We start from the raw sequence: 15,251 nt of genomic DNA on the forward strand, positions 1-15,251 counted from the left end.
GTTGCAGAGAGGTGTAATGAGAGCACGCCCCTTTTTTACACCTCTCTGCAACGCAGCCCCCTGGCGCATACTGGAGATTCCCGGTGGGCTAATTGGCCTCCAGGGACCCCCAGTATGCAAGGGGACTTAATCCCCCAACTTAGAACATGCTAGGGGCGCGTTTGCACAGTGGTGAAGGTAGGGGGTGGGGCTTGAGGTGATATGTGTGCAAACATGCCCTGTGGCGCGTTTTAAGTTGGGAAATTAATTCCTCTTCAATCTAGAGGTCCCCTAGGGGCCAACTAGTACCTCCAGTAAGTGCCACGGAGCTGCGTTGCAGAGTGTTGTAAAAAGGGGGCATGCCCTCTGAACACCTCTCTGCAACGCAGCTCCTTGGCGCATACTGGAGGTACCTGGTGGGCTAGTTGGCTCACAGGGGACCTCAGGATTGAAGAGGAAATAATTCCCCAACCTAAAATGCGCCACAGGGCGTGTTTGCACTCATGTCACCTCAGGCCCCGCCCCCTTCCTTCACTATTGAGCACAATATTCCTCTAAAATCAGCGGAACCACGAATTCCGATTTACTCACCTGTTATCACAAGAGACGTCTTGCATCTGCTGCATCTTTGAGTCCAGTATGGACCCTGAAAAGTAAATCTAAGCGTACTTACCAGTAACTTGTATTTCCTTCCATAGGAATCTATTGTGTGGTTTTCACCAGACAAGTTTCTAAGTGTCTATTTTTGAAACGTACAAATATTCCTGTAAAATCAGCCGAACTATGAATTCCGATTTACTCACCTGTTATCAGGAGAGACCTCAGTGCTGCATCTTTCAGCCCACTACTGATCCTGAAAAGTAATTTTAATCGTAGTTACAGTAACTTGAATTTCCTTCCATCGGCTAAAATTGACTGGCTTCACTTGAAAATACTTCTAAGTGTGGAGTTTTGGAACTTAAAAAAATTCCTTTAAAATCAGTCGCACTACGAATTCCGATTTACTCACCTGTTATCAGGAGAGACCTCTGTGCATCTTTCAGCTCACTACTGTTCCTGAAAAGTAATTTTAACCGTACTTAGCAGTAACTTGAATTTTCTTCCGTAGGATATCATTGCCTGCTATATAAAATATATATAAATTAAAAAAATATAAAATTAAAAAAATAAGTATTACAATTTCAATATTTTTTTTTAAATTCAATTTATATTAAAAATATGCTATGTAATTTAAAAAATAAAATATCTAAAAATAAATACTTTAAAACAACGTAGTAAATCAGTATACAAAATATAACATTTAATACATTTAAAAATGATCATTTACAAATCTTTGAAATTCACTGAAAAAACCATAGGTTTCAGCCACGTGATAGTTAGGAATTAGCATTTAAAAAACCTTAGAAATTCACTGAAAAAAACATAGGTTTCAGCCACGTTATAGTTAGGAATTAGCATTTAAAAAACCTTAGAAATTCACTGAAAAAAACATAGGTTTCACACATGTTATAGTTAGCTGGACATTTCACTCATACAAAACCATTGATATTCCCCCGTTATAGTTAGTTCAGCTAACTATAACTGGCGCGCCCGCAATGCACGGCTGATAACGTCACATATTACATCACTCATGACATGGTCAGTGACATCACTCATGACATCACTGATGACATCTCAAATGACATCACAGATGACATCATCCTTGTGAAAGAGTGGCAGACCTCCTCTCAGCGTAATATAACCTTTGATACACACATTCAAGAATAGAAACTAAAATTTTCAAAAAAATGGAGATACCAATACCACTTACAACAACCTATTCAGTAATTCCACCATCTACATACACATCCACTCATTCACCAACAGTTCTATATAGTCACTCATACATGTACTCACTCATCATATATACTCATACACCTATACATCCTGTTACACACCAACACTCATCCATAGAGTTACTCACACACAGACTCACACATGCAAATAAACTATCAAACATCCATTTATTTGCATATACAACTATACACACACCACTACACTTACTTTTACAGAAACGTACACATACTTACTCTCTTAAGCAATCACTTATAGAAACACATACGTATTTATACAGGAACTCTTCCAATCTCTCACTCTCACATATAATCACTTATATACATCAATTCTAACATATACTAGATTAAAACATATGTAGTTACTCATAAAGATACTATCGAGACAGTCATTCACTCACTAACACACCCATACACTCACTCATCCATCCATACAGTCCTGCACACATGCTGTCTTCAAAACACATACAAACAGTGAGTCACTCTTTCATGCATCTATGCGCTAAGTAATACCCCCCACCGAACCATACAGACACTCATACTGATACTCAAAAAACCAACTAATAACCCATATAGACACTCATATAGCTACTCACCAACCCATGCAGCCACTAATAGACAAAGTGAGACACTGATACAGATATTTACATATTTAAAAATTACTCGCTAATACATGTATTCCCTAAGATACACTTAATAAGTCAGTTATGCAATCATTTTTAAAAAAAAAACCATCCATTTAGACACCTTTTTACCCATTAATTCTTCCATCGACCTTTAAATATACATATATAAAAAATGTTTATTTTTCAGAAAGACACACATTCACTGGATGATGTCATCAGTGATGTCATTTGAGATGTCATCAGTGATGTCACTGACCATGTCATGAGTGATGTAATGTGTGACGTCATCAGCAGTGCATTGCGGGCGCGCAAGTTATAGTTAGCTGAACTAACTATAACGGGGGAATTTCAATGGCTTTGTATGAGTGAAGTGTCCAGCTAACTATAACATGTGTGAAACCTATGATTTTTTAGTGAATATATATATATATATATATATATATATATATATATATATATATATATATACGCCCTTTAGTTAAGCCCTATTGTGCTATTAGATTAGTATTCCAGCGTGTCATTTACACTTTGCTTCCCTTCTTGAGAGTGAACTGCATGTGGTAATGGTTCAATCCGCATCAGTCATTGGATCTCTAGCCTTGTGATTGATGATATTTTTAGATCACATGTATACATCCACCTGACAATTAGTTGGCTCACTGTCACGGCTGATTGTCCAGTCCTTTATTTTTTTTTTCTTCTTTTATAGCTCCACTTCTTTTCCTTGCTCTCCAATCAGTCCTAGTGGGTAGCTTGCTTGCCGCCTATTTCATCTACAGCTCACACATCCCATGTGGCCACTTGCTCTTAACCAGTAAACCATAATGGAATGTGGTTGTCCATAGTGTATCAATATTTTACCTTTTGAAGACGGACAACATGTTGGTTCTAAGTGTGTGAACCATGTTTTAACTTTAAAACAATAGACTATTTACAGTACCTTTAAACTGCTAAGTTTCATTTTGTTATCATAATCATATGCCTGCCATGTTTAGATGGCAGAATGTTTTCTTTTTTATATTTGTATTCTTTTAATTTATCTTGCATACGATATTGAGTTTGTGTGTTTTTTATTGTGATTGTTCTAGATGGTGATAGCAAGAATGAGTCAGTGAATTCATGAATGGGTGCATGAGTGGAAAGATGAGTTGTAGAGTGCCTGTATGATGAACTACTGAGTGCCTTGACCCATCTATGACAAAAAAGGCACTTTTATTCATAAGCCAGATCTATTGGTTTCGCCAACGCTTATTTGTTAGTGGAAGTGTTTGGTAATAGTTGAGCAACTTTATATGTGAAGCAACATATTGGATTACAAGAATTTAAAAACTGAGTGTAGAGTCCTTTTGTTCAACAGACCACATTAAGGGATCAAGTTATTCCCTCAAAAAAGAGGTGCAGTCTAAAAAAAGGTTTTGATTGATGGCCGAATAGCAACAAAACCTAGAGGGAACACAAATAGGACGATAAACGATCTGCAAAATTCCACAGCCTTGATGGTTAGCTCCTTAAAACAATCGCAAACCAAACCCCTCCCCCCCCACAAAAATCCACTTGAAAGCCAATGATGGAAGAGAGCTGCTCAAAGTCTACTCTGCATTTTTTTGTACTTTATTGAATAATTTGTGACATGGTGTGTTGCAAACGCTATCTAAGCGGGAGCTTAGTAGAGGAAGATGATAGAGAGAAAAAGGAAGGGAGGAACTAATAAAAGGTGCTGGTGTAAACGGATTGAAAGTGTCGAGGGGTGTGACAGTGAGAGGAGAAAAAGCAGGACCTGTATTATAATCCAGAGGGTATGATAGAAGAATGCTGTTGTCGGACTATCGGCTACATAAATGTTGTGTCCTAAATATTCTTTACAAATATAGAGTTATTAAAAGAAAATCTATGTCCACTGTAAAATCCTACAGATAGGGTCAAACTAGGGAAAGTGCAGGTGAAGACGCCTTTCTGTGCAACCTCAAGAAACTGCCAAAAATGTTTTTAAATGCCCTATATAATGTGAACTGGTTTGAAGCACATTTGCATTTTGTGAGCCAATTCAGACTCAAGAGCTGTCAGCCTTACCTTCAAAGGGCTAGATTACCTCAATGGCGCAGTGGTGCTAAACGTTTTACCAGCCACTGTGCTAGGAAACGCTCATAATTTATCAGCGCTAAGTGTGCACAGACGCATTTTCAACAAGTAATACTTTTAAAAATAAAAATAAGAATGCTCAGGGCTTTAAGTGGAATGAAACAACTGGGGGGGTCTCTCAACAGGGCGTGGTCAATGTAACTAAGGGCGTGGCTTAAAACACGTAAGCTAAAAATCTTTGTTTAGCACAGTGTGCCGCCCGACTTGTATTTTGCTGTTCCTATCATTGCGTCCAGATATGTGATACAATTCACATCACACCTACAAATCAGGACTATTGGCTTTGTCAATGGTTACTAGTTGCATAAGATAAATAGGCAGCGACCATGGCTTGTATATAATATTGAAAAAACTTCCACTTAAAGCCCTGGTGACACCACGACAACGTTGCTGCTCCTGAGTTTAAAAAAGAGAAGGGAAATCCAGAGAGAAAATGACTCAGTTTAAAGGATTTCCCTTGCTCTACAACGCTCACTCACCACGCACCCCTCGATGTGCCTGCTGTCACTGCAGTCCGGGAAAAAAATGGACCGTCTGTGCCAGGGCACAAAACAGAGCTCAATAGAGAATTGTTCAGAGGCCCCCTTAAAAAAACTGCCGGTGCTCAGAACCGATGAGACCCGGCCCACTTAAAGCCCTGAGAATGCTGTTTGGTGGTTACAACTCTTTTTGCGAATGACTTTGAAAAAGTAACTTTATTATAAAATGACGCTGATTTGGAAAGCAAAAACCTTTTGTTAGAAGCATTATGTAGTCAAAACATGCATTAACTAATTTACATGGGTCAACTGGTACATGATGTCCTGAAGCTTGTTCTTCAGACTATAAACTTGATGACTGTGGGTTTACCCTATGGACGTCATTTAGGGGTCACTAGGGGTCGCAGTTGCAACCCCTAGCATGCCCCTTGCTACCCCCTCCACTGCCTTTGTGACCCCTGGCCTCAGAGATGGCAAAATCAGTGCCAAGAACACAGGGGTTTCTCACATTATCAGAGTCAGGCTGTAACCTAATTTATCTGCTCATTTTTATGACATTAATAGTGAATAATTCACTATTAGTGTAATAAATAGCGGAGCAGCAAGATCTGGACCTTCACTGGCATCTTAGATAAGAAAATAAAATGGGTTTAATGTATATTGTGTGCGTGCATGTGGGTGAGATTGATTTTGGGTGAGAGAGTGTGTATATGTGTGAGCATGTATGTTTGTTTTGGGACCGAGATTGTGTTTGTGTCAAAATGAGTGAGTAAGTATAAGTGAGTCAGAGTAATAGTGAGTGAGAGAGTGCAAATGAGAAATTCAGGGTTAGAGTGAGTGCACAAGTAGGTCAGTCTGAGTGATAGAATGAGTGTGAATACGTAAATGTTAATGAGCATGTGTTGTTATGCTTGTAGATCCGCTGTTGGACCGGGCTGGCTTCTTGCCTTACAGAAGCACCCTTGACAAAATGTTGGCACTGGGAAACTGGAGGCAATACTTGCATTTGGGATACACTCAGAAAAATGCTACTGCTGCCACTCCGTAGGTAAATTTTGGCATGGAGCACACATGAAAAAATGCCAGCACTGGCGTCCTGGAGGGAATTCCTGGCATAGTTGGCACCTGTGACAAATTGCTTGTGATGGCACATTGGAGGAAATTCTTAGTATGTAGGAAGACAACTGTGGCAAGGTCATCAAGCCATCCATGACAAAATGTGGTCCTTGACATATTAGACATACCCTTTGATATAACGAACCTCCATAGTACAAGAGAAGCAATATTAGGAACATTCTGGCACAGGCATATTGTATGTCATGTTTGGGGGCCACCAAGACAAAATGCTGGTCCTAGAAATTGAGGTAATTTTTGATATAAGGGAGTACCCATATGACATTTTAAAAACATAATTGGAGGAACTCATGGGTACTGTAGATTTCAGTAGCTTGGCACAAGATAGGACTTGATTATTAAGTGAGTGTTATTTAGAGCCTATGGCTTTTTACCAAATTTATGTGAAAATTGTGCATTAAAATCCACTTGTAAAGCCCGTTTAAAACAAAAAATTGTCAGGTTAGAGAACCGGGCCACCAGAGGAAGAGTCAGCACAAGCAGTGCTGTCGCAGAGCCACAGCAGGAGAAATACTCCCTGGCTAACCCGATGATGCCCGCATTTAATAATTGAAGGCACCATTGGACCTACAACATAAACAGATTAATTAATCTGGTTTCTCACCTTTCCTTAACCAAACCAGTCTCACCTCACATCACTACACCCTAGGTCCTGAAGAAAGCCCACCTGACCATCAGGGGCAAAGCAAGGGCTGAAACATGTCGACCTTTTTATGGAAACACTAAGTGCAGGAGATTCCTCAATCATCTCAGCACACACTACACTTTTTACAATAGTCTCGAATCAGGATCTTTTAAATCAATATTCTGGCTGTACGAGCTTTTTAACCCACATTTTCCTAATTTTTCACAGACCCCTGAATCACTGATCACTACTGCACCAACCAGGGGTTCACCTCTGGGTGGAGGAAGCATAAGAACTGACCCAATGATTATGCTGTCATGTATATAAGAGTCAGGCGGAGAATCAAGATATACCGCCAATTCCATCCTCCATACGTGAATGAGGGTTTTTTATTGGTACACTGAACAAAATTAAGAACCCTGGTCACGCAGGACAAGTGATCCTTTCTCCTCTTGATTTTTTTGCATTAGGGAAGAGAACCCCCCACCCTTTGTTCTCCCCTTGAAGAATATATAATATGAATTATGCAATTATGTAACTTCAGCAATGTTAATTATTGTGATGTCATCAGGATTAAGGTTAGGTGACATCACTTCTTGGGATGATGCAGAGACAAAGGTCATATGATGCCACTTCCTCTACCCCTTGCATTTTGGTGAATCGATGTCCATGGTTTACTCGCCTCCATGAGCGGCTCAGTTGGTTCTGTAATCTGTTCATTATAATGCATTCTTGATTCACAATTACATTCTTCCATATGCAAATTGATATTTAATGTTTCATTCTATCTTCCAGGAAGAGTTTGCGTTGGAATACATGGATAGTTGTTTACATATGAAAGTTCATGTTGTTTCTCAACATTAAATTTCCTAGAACCTATATTTATTTTTATTTAGAAAACAATACTTTTTCTATTTTTCCAGCACTGACAACGGCAGTAGGGTGGACCATAATTAGGCTTGGGTAGTGAATTCGACTCCGTTCGCAGAGTGTTCTCCATTCCGCACTCCGTGGAGGTCGCAAAGTACAGAAAACTCCGCTCTGAATAGCGGAGCAGAGTTTTTTCCCCACTCACGCTCGCCAATGGTAAGTTTGGGAGCGTGAGCTACCACTCTGGCAGAATTTCTACCCAAGTGCAGGAAGCCGCACTCCGCTGCTTGTAGAACTCCTTGGAGATATTTTGTCACTCTGTGAACTCTGCCCACTTGGCCTTAATGTGCAAAAAAGCAGTTGTGTATGCAACAAGTGTAAACATAATTTGTGAATCCCTTGAAATTGTAACGCACAATCTATTACCTTTGCTGTTGCAAGTTTTTGTGTAATAATGTAAGGGATGCCTCCTAAAAGTTAAAATATGTAAGCCTCTAGAAGGGACATGTATCTACTTTCTTTGTGATTCCCTGACAGTACTACAAGTTCTTGCAGCCTTCAAGCAGTGTGTTGCATCTGTTGGGGTAGCTTGAACAAATCAAAGTCCACATTGTATACCATCGCGACCAGCACTCCCACTCATCTTGGAGACAAGCTCATCATCTCTGGTGTTTCCTGGCATATGTGCAGCCAGAACACCATCGGACTTCAGAATAAGAAGTGCAAAAAATAAAAATAAAAACAGAAACCGAGGGTCTGGAACAACATCACTGTATTTATTAGGACTGCTGCTGGATACTCCAATTTTGGAATGGGTGAAGACTCACCTCTTTAAAGAAAACTGAATCACAATGTATTAGCTGTTCATATCCTACCTTCCTCTCCTATTACTCATTGACTTTAAACTTATATTTGATCATGTTCAGTGCTCTGTTGCATTTCGAATGGGATTACATTATAGAAATGCCATATACAAACATGCATATGCATACATGTGATAGAGCGCGCGGGTCACCCGACCAATAATTTCGCCACTTCCGGCTTCGGGCCCATATATTTCAAATCACCATATACATTGATCGGATGACCTCACGGTCTGCTATCAAATATTTGGGAGTTCCTTTCGTTATTCTTCAGCGTACCCGACTTACCATCCACCGATGCGGGTACCTATGACCACAATGGATCAGGGAGCTAGCTGTAAAAGGAAAGGCAGCAAAATACAAACCCCACAAATAACATTCAATACTCTTCGTAAAATGACCACGGACAACTGGAAGTTTTAAAGTCTTTATCTAATTTAGTAAAATTCAGAGAGTATCAAATTCACAGTAATTAAGCAATCGATAATCAGAATAACAGAAAGTACATAGCTGAATAGCAAATAAGTCAGTGCAACCATTTATAAACTAATGGAACCAGGACACACTTAAATGAAGGATCAGGAATTAGAACGTTTGAGATGAATCACTAAAGATGGGATAGGTTTTGATTAGGACTAGTATTCTAGAATTATTTCAAGGGAATGAGACAGGAGTTCGGGACATTCATATAACTATAGGAGAGTCTATGGAGAGAGAGAGACGCTATGCTTTAAGGCAAAAGTTCTTTAGACAGTTTAAGTAAGGAGGTTCTAGACCATATCAGGAAATGACAAACTGCAATGCAAAATATAATTTCTAACAGGTAGGGTAACATAGGAACACGTTACGAAACAAATGCAAATGACTTTATGATTCAATGGTTGCGGAAAGCATGGAAAATTAACATATGCAAAGGTATGTCTTTATTGAAGCAAAAGACAGAAATTCAGAAAGGTGCAAGGTTCAGAGCTTTCAGAGTGATATTTACCTAGACTGGTGTGGAAACCAAACCCTGGCCACGGGTCAGTTAAGGACAGGAACCCCTCAAGGAAGGATACCCCTCAATGGACAGCAGGTGCAGAATGGACACCCCGGACAGGACAGGAAGACCAGATTAGGATCAGGACAAGACCACTCGGACAGGACCCTCAGGACAGGACCGGCACCCGCAGTTCGGAAGCAACGCCTGCGCTCCACCCTCTCTGCAGCTATCGATCACGACCCCGATTGGGTCAGCGAACTCCCAGCAAAGTGCTCCGCCAGCACTTTAAGGTTTAGTAAAACCTTAGTCTATGGTCAATTTCGGACAGAGTGCTCCGCAGTACTTTGTATCTTCAGTCACCTATTGAGTGCGTTGGGTCAGTGACAGGTCAGCTAAACCAGACAAGTCGGACAATTTCCCTAGGTGAACCCAGGGTAGATATACTGTTTTGGGACGGTGTACCACCCCCCAATGTTGCAAAGTGTCAGAATCCCTCAATTTGGATTGGTCCTAAAGTAGGATTTGGGTAACACACCAATCAGAACAGACTATTTGGAGGCCTACTTTGCATCTCTGGGTACCGCCTAGCGAGATTGGGGTTCCCATGGGAAGCTGTACAGCAAACAATAGCGCAACACACAATGTATCATATAAGGAGCAACTTTCTCCATTCTCGTAGGGCAGAGGTGGCTTTCCCAGGAGCATCTTGACTGTGGCTGCCAGCTGGCTGAGTTCCACTGTCCAATGTTGCCACCTTTCAGTGCACCACGAGTATGCGCAGAAGGGACCTTCAATATGGCTCCCAACCGGTTCGGACCCCCATTTCCCGCAGTACATGAAAAGTAAGCGAGAACAAATTAAAACATAGAAATAAATGAATGCATTACATGTCATAATTTTGTACTTTATTCTTATCACTATAAAAATATACTATGCAATTAGAAATTAGCAAAATATACACTGTCACAAGAGCAACTGCACGAACAGCACCACGTTATTACCAAAGCTGCGTATTACGCATGCGCACCCTTTCCCACCAAACTTATAACTACGTCAGGTCACGTGAGTGTGACTGACGCATGCGCAGAAGCCATTTACCAAGCGGCGGCCATGTTTAGGAACACGGATTAGTTGTATTAGAAATACACGTACGCAAGCTTCCTCTACTTCGTTCGAATATAAAAATAAAAGATTAGTAAGACGTACACATTTTATTAATTGATTACACACGGGCGAGGTTCATGACTCGAGCAAGTCGCGATGCGAAGCTTGCTCTATCAATCCCCTCTTTGATGATATTTACTATCATCACAAAAATAATGGAACCAGATGCCAACTTCTTCACACTTTATACAACTCTATCTCTTCCAACAAGCGATTCAGCTTCTCTTTCTCATTTTTGGTAGGGTGAGAATTTTTCACCTTTTTGTATATCTGATTATTCATTTCCTCTAGTTCAAGCTCATCCACACTTCGTTTCACTCCTCTGGCATTCACTTGATGCTTTCTGGTGTGCTTACGGCATTTGCAACAGACAAATATGAAAAATAGGATAAGACCTATAATTCCAATTGGCATCAGTACCTTCAACAATAAGCTTTTACCTAAACTAGCAAGCCAATGACTTACATTTGAGAGACCATCTACCAGTCTCTTCCAGGCACTGTCAACCTCGAGTGGTTTGAGTTCCTTTTCCAAATTAGTAATGTTTTTCACATATCTTTTGAGCTGCACACTTTTGTCCGGAATATAAGTGCACCATGTTGCGCCTTCAACATCCGGCAGACCCCGCCCTCTTTTGCTAATAAGGTGTCAAGAGCAAGTCTGTTCTGCAAAACCATTGATCTGATCGCAACCATTTCGGTATTGACCAGCAGAAATCCATGAGCTGTGTCCGTAGACAACACATCCACTATAGTGGACAATTTGCAGATTCTGTGAGTGTTCAGAACCACTCCCACTCCAGGTATCAGTGCACTGAAAATACTACCCATTATTTCACCTACGCTTTCTCTTTTACTACGCACTAAGCCATTAGTATTTTCACTGCTTCCAGCAACTTCATTCACATGGTATATTTTCGGGAAGACAATGCCAAAATAGCAGCTTCCATACCAGTGATCCGGCAATTTGAAATAAGCCTTGTCTCCACATATATAATAAATTCCAGGAAACACAGGCTCTGACCCATTTTTGAAACCCCATCCTCCAATTACCTTGTAATTATGTTCACATTCACTGGAACCAATGAAAATGTTATTATAATAGCTAGTCTTCTCGCGGTGAAGACATAGCTTTCCTTTCTTTTCAAAATCCAGCAACAGAGCAGGTCCCGCCCCACCATTTGAGGCGCCTTCCATGTACTCAGCCCATTTTGGCGTTTTCTGTCTTTCGTCATCTGCCTTTCTTTGTATTTTTATTCTCCTCTTCTCTGCCATGTTCAGGAACATCTTTTCCTGTTCACGCAAAGAGCAGGTCAAGTTATCTCTGTGTGCGTCACCTATGTCGATATTACCTATAGTCAGAAAGTATTCGCCCATGTAGCGAGTAACGTCACTTTTGGTATGTACAGGATTCAGGTTCCCACGTATAGGAAGTTCAGAAAAAATCACGTCATTGTTAGAGTAATAGTACTGTAACGGTCCTCTTTTGTAAAATAAGCTTGCTAAAATGCTACAGGATATTCCATATGTCAGGGGCAGGTGATGGTATGTCACGCCTTCAGCTACAGAGGTAGGTAGCTTCATGCAGACATAGCAATCCTCAATTTCCATAGTCTCTACATAGTGTATTAACAAGTTTGCGAAAACATTTAAATGTGTCTTATTCTTAACTCCATGATAATGTAGTCCTCCCTCATCTGATGCTTCTAGGTCTCGTTTTGTTTGTCTGAGTGCTCTCTCATGTCTTGCTACACTCTGTGTTGTCAGTTCTTCATTGTCAGTATTTACAATCTCAGTAGGGTCAACATTAGTATTTTTGCTCACCGCAAAAGGAATGAAAACTGTTAGTCCTATCCAAACTAATATCACTATAATTATACTACATACACATACCTTGCAGCATGTTTTGCAACAACTGCGACTAGGTCTACCATTCACATTTGAATCAGACATTTTGGCTCAGAAGAAGTTTCTCGACCCCTCTTTGTCTCTTTGCACGAGTAGCTTACTTTTGTGCAATTTCACGGTGGCTCGTCTTCTTCTTCGGCAGAGTACTCAGCGACTGGTTCTCCGTCGCTTTCGTCAGTTATATCAAGATCTTCAAATTCTTCCAAAACGAGCGTCCATTCAGGAGACTTGTACTTTTTGTTTTGTCTTTTTATTCGATCGCTCCTTCTTTTGGAAGTGTCTTCTGGTTGCTCTGCTATGCGAGAACTCCTCCTTTCTTCTGCACGTTTTTCTTCTACCGTTTTCATCCTCAGTCTCAATTTCTTTATGAATCCAGGCTCAATATGCTTTCTTTTCTTAAGTCTTTTAGTTGGCACTGGGACTTCGTTCTCTTCGCTTGCCCTTTTATTTTCATTAGTTTGTGGCAATTCTGCTTCTTCTTCTTCCCTTCCTATCTCACTAGTTCCAGGACTTGCATCTATTTCTTCTGCCTGGTTACTAATCTGGCCTTGTTCAGGAGAGTTTTGTGTTTGCTTTCAAATGTCTCTGTTTCTGTGTCCTGAACACGTTCTTCTAATCCTATCTGATCCTGTTCGAGCACTTCGATCCCTTGATTTTCTTCTGCTCGAACTATTACACTATGTCTAGTCTGTCCCTTTTCGACATCAGGAGTCAGTGGAGGTGTATCAATTATTTGCTCAGTCCCTGTCTGACCTTCTCCTTCCTCAGTTTGACGTGAATCTCAATAGTCTGAGGTTCTTCGCCTGTGCCTTGCTTTTCCTCTCTATTCCATTCTCTACCTTTCCAAATTCGCTCTCTTGTTCTGATTGGGTCTTCGGTGAGGTCAATCAAGGGTATCCACTCATCTGGCCATATGCTTGGCAGCTCGTCATCAGCTACTTCTGGACCAACTTCTGGGAACCCTTCAGCAGGCTTGACTCTTGGTAGCTCGTCATCAGCTACCCCTGGACCAAAGTCGGCGGACCCCTCAGCTTGACTGGTACTGGGCTGTACCTCGTCAGCTACTTCTGGTCTTGCTTCTGCAGGCCCCTCTACTGGACGGCCTCCTTCTCCAGGCTCCTCGTCTGGTAATACCTTCTGGGTGTGGCTGGCGTGGATCCAATGGGGAACACCTGCACACTTCACTGCTGTGGTCGTTACCAGGATCACTTGGCGCTTCTGTCCCCACCTTGGTTCCAGGCAGCTCGACCGAGTATGCTTCTTTATTTTGACCCAGTCCCCGGGAACCAGTTTGTGGAGAGGAGTCGTTGGATTGGCGACGGCGTCTTCTCCGATCTGGCGAGAGATATAACGCACTTGGTCACCTAATCTCTTGCAGTATTCAAGCACCAAATCATCAGTAATACTCAACAATTTGCTTCCTGGTACCCATGCTTGTCTCATCACTCTTCCCATCAGGATTTCATGAGGGCTCAGGCCTGTCTTCCGGTCAGGAATACTTCGGAGTCCCATCAGAACCAGAGGCAGGGCCTTTACCCAGGTCATGCCAGATGCATCACACAATTTCGCTAGTCTTGTTTTGATAGTCCCGTTTATTTGTTCCACTACTCCAGATGCCTCTGGATGATATGCACAGTGGAGTTTTTGCGAGATCCCAAATGCCTTACAGAGTTGGTCAATCACATCATTCTGAAAATGTCGGCCTCTATCTGATTCAATAGTGACTGGAACCCCGAATCTAGGTATCAGTTCTTTCAGTAAACACTTTGCTACTGTCAGTGCGTCACTTTGGGGAGTAGGGTAAGCTTCCACCCACTTTGAAAATAGGCAGACAATGACAAGGACATAACGCTTCCCCTCACAACGTGGCATGGTGATGAAATCAACCTGTATTCTCACAAAGGGACCCCCTGACCTCCCAATTTTCCCTAGTTCCACCATTGTTCTCTTGCCTGGATTCATCTGTTGACATGACAGGCACCTCTGGCAGAGGGACTCTGCTACTTTCCTGAACTTTTTGCTGTACCAAGTCTGTTGGAATACCAGAATCATGGCGTCCCGACCAATGTGTGATCCCTCATGTATCAATCTCGCCATTGTGCCAAGCAAGTGTCTGGGTAACACAGGCATACCATTTGGGCCCAAGATGACACCATCCTCACGTCTTGGTCTACACCCTTCTTCCTTCCACTTCTCTCTCTCTTGCCAGGGTGCCGCCTGCTGCCATTCTCTCACTTCATCCCATGTAGGCACTTCTTCAAACACTCGAAGTTGGCAGCTGTTTCCGGGCCCCCCCGTTTTGGATTTATGATCAATCGATCCCTGGCGCATAATTGTGCCACTCGATCAGCAAAATCATTTCCCAAAGATACAGGGTCAAAGTCCTTCTTATGGGCAATACACTTGACCACTGCCAATTCCTTTGGTAATTGGATTGCCTCTAAAAGGTCTTGAACAACTTTTCCATTTCGAATAGGGGTACCTGATGAAGTCAGGAACTCCCTCTGTAGCCATAATTGGCGAAAGTCATGCACAACTCCAAAACAGTACTGACTGTCAGTATACACTGTTAGGCGTACGTTTTTCCCCAATTTGCAAGCTTTTATCATAGCGATCAATTCGGCTACTTGTGCAGACTTTACTTCAAATAA

This window comes from Lissotriton helveticus, chromosome 12 (assembly GCF_964261635.1).
Source record: "Lissotriton helveticus chromosome 12, aLisHel1.1, whole genome shotgun sequence".
Lineage (NCBI taxonomy): Eukaryota > Metazoa > Chordata > Amphibia > Caudata > Salamandridae > Lissotriton > Lissotriton helveticus.